At 35.3% G+C, this 5,909-nt stretch overlaps 1 pseudogene; it reads left to right on the top strand.

Annotated features, from left to right (window-relative positions):
* Positions 1-3,469: 3,469 nt before the first annotated feature.
* Positions 3,470-4,486, top strand: LOC132189573 (serine/threonine-protein kinase ZRK1 pseudogene; annotated as a pseudogene).
* The last annotated feature ends 1,423 nt before the right edge of the window (positions 4,487-5,909 follow it).

Here is a 5,909-nt window from a genome sequence, read left to right as displayed (position 1 = left end):
TCTCCATTAATTTTCAAAAACTCGAGCTCAAAAAATCTTCAAAAAATCAAAAACCTAAATAAAAAAATCAACCTGAAAAATCAACAACCCAAACGTCAAACCCAACAAATCTTCAAAAACCCAAAAAATCTTCTTATCTTCTCTCTCTTTTTTTTCTTCTGCTTCTCTTCTTTTTCTCTTCTCCTTTTCTTTTTCTTCTTCTTCTTCTCATTTTCTTTGGCTGCTTCTCTTCTTTTTCTCTTCTCATTTTCTTTTTCTTCTTCCCTCTAGAGGGAGCTGGCCGTGCAGAGAGAAGAGTTAAGAAATAAGAAAAATGCAACAGCAATATTCAAATCAAGAACTTGTTAGTCAGATAAGAAGGGAAAGTAGTTAAAAGTATTGGATTGGAGTAGAACACCATAAGTTCTATGCAAAGTTGTCTTGGGCAATAGATGATACAAAAAGGATAGCATATTTGCTCTGTTCCTGGGGAGAAAGAGAGAGAGATCGGATTGAGAGAGGAGAGAGAGTGTGGGGAAATAAAAGAAGAGGGAAATAATAAATAATAAGAAGAGGGAAAGAAGAGGAAAAAAGTTGAATATCCCACTCATTTTTTTAGTGACGTGTCAGTATTTTAGCACGTCAGAAATTTCTGGCGTGCTAGTTTACCACATCAGAAATTTCTGATGTGATATTTTAACATGTCATAAATTTCTGACGTGGTAGTTTCACACATAAAATTTTTTTATTTCTGACGTGGTAGTTTCACACGTCAGAAATTTCTGACGTGACATTTTCTCACATCAGAAAATGCCACTTCAGAAATGTCAGAAGTTTTTATTAGATTCTAACATATCTCTATATTCTTACAACAACAAAATATGATGAGAAATGATAGGAATCAATAAATTTCTCATATTTGACCAATATTCCCTTACAATCAATCATTGAATTTGTAGACATATGTAGATTTCATATAAGTCTATGGTAGGTTCTATAAATCTAATAGTTGATTATAAGAGAATATGTGCAAAATATAAAAAATTTATTGATGCCTACCCTTTTTCAAATATGATTATCGTGGGGTGGTCTTTAGGCTATGTGGAAAGCTGACGTGGTAGCTCTCAGTTGGAGGGCGTGACTGTCCATTATCGAGAAGAGATGCTTCAATGCATTCTGTCAATCATCTCCCCCAACACCTTCTCTACAGAATGCATTGAAGCTTTTCACCATGGAGAAAAGCTTAGGAACTGCCAAGTCATTGCAAAGAAATTTCCCAAAATCTAGTTTAAGGGTGTGTTTGAGAACCGAGGGCTCCTGTGCGTGTGCTGTGCACTGTAGAGTAAGTTTGAATTGCTGACCAAAAGCTGGGACATGCTGCAATGCTTTTGCTGTGCTTAACACGTCTATTTTCAGCCTGCATTTAGTGTTCCAAAACTGCCCTTGCAGCAAACCCATTCAATGTGATATTTCTTTCCACTGCAGGGGTAGTTTTGGAATACTAAATGCAAGCTGAAAATAGGCGTGTTAAACACATTAAAAGCACTGCAGCATGTCTTTCATGCTGTAGCTTTTGGTCAGCAATTCAAACTTACTCTACAGTGCACAGCACACGCACAGGAGCCAAAACCGGTTGTCAAACGCAACCTAAGTTTGCTTACCTTCATTTGTTAAAGCTGCATCTCTCTCTCTCTCTGGGCTCACAGGTACATTTTTAATTTTGAGTTATTATAATGCCTATGAACTACTTTAATCAGGATTAAGATCATGCTGTTTTCTGATTTGTGTTATTGCTGATTTTATTGATCTGTTTATTTAAGCACTGATCTGTTTTAATTGGATCTATAGGTGCATATTTCAACTTCAACACTCAGTTATATTGATTGATTATCAAATTATATCACCTTGGTTTTATCATTAAAGGAAGTAATTATTAGATAAGTGTTAGAATATATGAAAAATATATAATATAATGAAGCTTCGATATCATGTTGAAGACTTGGAATAGCCTTAAAGATTATATTGTGCTTATTAACTTTATTTGTCTATAATACAAATGAGATTTAATTACAATCTCAATATTTAATTACAATCAGCCCTTAAATAGAAAATATTTGATATCAACGTAATATGAAATATACAAAAATATTAATAATTAATTTAGAAAACCCAATATATGACTTTAAATTTGATTTTTTTAACCCAGAAATAGAAAAGAAAAAGACTATCCGATTGGCTCTTGAGATAATTCAATGGACAAGGTGGCCATGGAAAATCTATTAGGTGTTATACAACATTTCTTGCCAGGGAAAATTTCAAAAGTGTGCAGGGTCATTGAATGTCTTCATTTAAAGCCAAACAAGCCTCTTGATGTCTTGTCTTAATTAACATGTTATGTGTTTGTTCATTACTAAAAGCATTAGCAGTAGCTTCCCAACTATTTTATCATTGCAACCGATGAGAGATGAGAGAAGAGAGAATTATTGGGACATGTGAATGAGAGAGGAGAGAGAATGAAATGTTTTATAATTTAATAATGCATAGGGAGTTTATAGTGTTTCCCAATACATTGAGAAACACTATAGATGCTATTTAATGTTGGTTAAATTTGGGACTTCTGATGTGGGTGTTTTTTTTGAGATTTTCCCTAAACATAGGGAAGGAAATATGCTATAGGGAGTATCTTGCTAGTACTCTAAGAGCATCTTTAAAAGAATAGTCAAATTCTTAATAATAGATAAATCTAACTATTATGGATGATTTTTTGTCCCCAGCAAAATATGCAATTTTTTTTTTTTAATTTTTTTGTTCATCTAATGTGAACAGTAAATATACTGATTAGCCTATTCATTATTCACACTATAAACTTTGTTTATTATTTTTTCTCTCTAATTTTCTTTCTTGTACTCTCTTTCCTCCTCTTTCTTTTACACTATCTTCCACACAAAATAATATAGGGTAAAGTTCACTAATTAACCTCCTCAAACTACCACCCTAATGACAATCTACCCCTCAAACTATCAATGGCGACAATTTACCCCCCAAATTACCAAAACAACGACAATGTACCCCCAATGCTAGCAAAATAATGAAATTATCCCTATAAAAATTTCAATAAGACAAAAATACCCTTAAAATTTTGAAAAAAATAAATAAATTTTAGTATTTTTGTTTTTATTTTAATTAGGGTAATTTCGTTATTTTGTTAAAATTGGAGGTACATTGTCATTGTTTTGATAGTTTGGGGGGTAAATTGTCGCAATTGATAGTTTGAGGAGACGATGAGTAGATTGTCGTTAGGGTGGTAGTTTGAGGGGGTTAAGTGGACTTTACCCAATAATATATTAAAGAAAATAAAGAGTACAATAGAGAATCTGTTGAAGTGTGTATAGAAAAATGAATAGCTAAAATAAAAATTTGTACTTTTTCAGTAACTATTTTCCCTACTTCTGCTGAAAATGATCTAAGGGTTTGTACCGAAGAAAGCAACATGATGAAAGCGTGCTTGAAACTAAAGAGGAAACCCAAAGAGGATGAAACATGGTTTACGAAGAATGGAGGATTATTATTAGAGGAGCTGATTGCCTTTTGCAATGGGAAATCCAATCCTATCCGCAACTTCTCTGCCAAAAAGCTTAGAAAAGCAACAAACAACTATGACCCACGTCAAATTTTCCTGTGGGATTGTGATTTTAAATTTTACAAAGGTTCTCTTGAAGACCGCTTAATTTCAGTTAAAGTGTACAGAGATTTTGGACCTTTTGCTGCTCAAGAAAATGTATTAGAATGCATTATTAAAGACATTGCTGTTGGATCACAAATGAGTGTCCATAAAAATGTTCTGAAGCTCCTAGGATGCTGCTTGGAGACCAAACATCCGATTCTAGTGTATGAATTTGTGGGGGACAAAATTCTCTCCAATTGTATCGATCCAAGGGAAAGAGCCATGTTAGTCAACTCTCAGCCGCTGCCATGGAAGTGTAGGTTGAGGATTGCAATGGGCATAGCTAATGCCATTGCATATCTCCATAATGCATTTTCCAGGCCGGTTGTGCATAGAGATATCAAGTCCCCCACCATTATATTGGATAAGGAGAATGTTGCCAGATTGATTGACTTCTCACTCTCCATATCTATCCCTGAAGGTCAGTTGCATGCAGAGGGTTCTGTGCGGGGGAGAATGAGTCTTATTGATCCTGAATATCCTAGTACAGGCCATGTAAACCAGAAGACTGACGTGTTTAGTTTTGGTCGATTTCTACTTGAGCTTTTGGGTCCTCCAATCGGCTTTCTTGCTATAGGGTGGGCGGAGTCGGTCGATGTACAAAACCGGTTGATTGAAATTGTAGATCCGGCGTTACTGAAAGAAAGAATTGATGCAGAACAGTTTCTAGCTTTTGCAAGGCTCGGCCTGAGTTGTTTGTGTGAAAAAGGAGAAGATAGGCCAGAAATGATCGACGTGGCAAAACAACTCAGGCGTATTTATCAGTCAGTCTCACCACTTTAACTTAGCTCTCCACCCAGATTGATTAATATTTGGGGTCCTCTAGATTTATGGAGTAATTTTAGGTGGTTTACTTGTGTCCTATTAAGAATGATGTGGTTATTAAAATTAATATTTTATCAGAATTTAATAATAATCAATCACAAGCCTAATGATGATTTTAATAGTCACATCATTTTAATATGATTGATTAATAATGTGTATGAATGATTCACTTCCGACTGAATTTTAATATGTCATTTTTCTTTTGTTTGATAGAGGTTGTGTTGAACTTTTTTACTTTGCAGGTAATATTTTCAGTTATCAGGCACTATACGCAAATGGAATTTTTTTTTTTGGTCTAAAGATGTATATAATGTTTAAAATTTTTAGATGACAATGCAATATGTAAGGAGTAATGCTAAAGACTATCTTTTTATTCTCTTTTTATCATCATAAAGTTGATACGACTTTTAAAATTAACATTAAATTTTAGATAAATCATACTTGAATTTTGATGATAATTTTGAAAGCTACATCAGTTTTAAGAGGATAAAAAGATGATCCCTAGTATTACTCATATATAAGTATGATAAGTGTCGGACAAAAAAAAAAAGCATGGAAGGTATATAATATTATGTAGTAACTGTTTAAACAGCCCAAGTATTTACATTGGGTCGTGTTTTATATATAGATGTTAAATTACAGAATTACAATATTTGAATTTTGAAAGTTGAATGTACAATTATCTATAATCTGTACTATTTGAATTCAAGTTATGAATTCAAACCGAGAATGCTCTGTTCCAATACTATGAATTGCTGTCCTTCGTGAAATTACTCTTTCGTATAGAGTAATCGAGCTCTTCAATCCGTAGAATCCTACGTCGCGACATCATCGGTTTTCGGAAAAGCACACTTCTTCGTGAAGAACGTCGGTAGAGGAAGCGAACTCGGAAGCGGAGACGCAAATGTAGAAGGCCCGGCGTAGAACATGACGGGTACCGCCGTCGGATCCGGACCCAGCCGCTCCTTCAAGCCCAGATCCAGATTCGGCTCCCCACGGTTCTCCTTATCCGCCGACGTTACGGTCAGCTCTTCACCGCGCTTTAAAATCTTCACCTGGCCCACCACGAGGTTCTTCAACGGCGATGCTTTCTGAGCCGGAGACGACGCGGTGGTATTCATGCGCCGCGAGGGGATCTTCTTCGTGTGGCTGTGCTGCGTACAGTTAGAAGAAGGAGCATTATGGCTCCTCCGAGGTTTCTTCTTGCGACTCGGAGTTATTAGGGGTTTCCGCCAGAAAGCTTCTTTCATACAAACTTGATGATTGGTAACAGCAACACCACCCATAATCAAAATCAAAGCTTTTGAGAGAACCGGCTGATTTTTCGAGGAAAAATCAAAGGTTTTGAGAGAGAAAGAGGACGGGAAAGAAAAAAATACGT

Source organism: Corylus avellana, chromosome 9, assembly GCF_965113065.1.
Source record: "Corylus avellana chromosome 9, dhCorAvel1.hap1.2, whole genome shotgun sequence".
Taxonomy (NCBI): domain Eukaryota; kingdom Viridiplantae; phylum Streptophyta; class Magnoliopsida; order Fagales; family Betulaceae; genus Corylus; species Corylus avellana.
The sequence above is the reverse complement of the archived record's forward strand: the minus strand, read 5'-3'. Positions and strand labels throughout refer to the sequence as shown.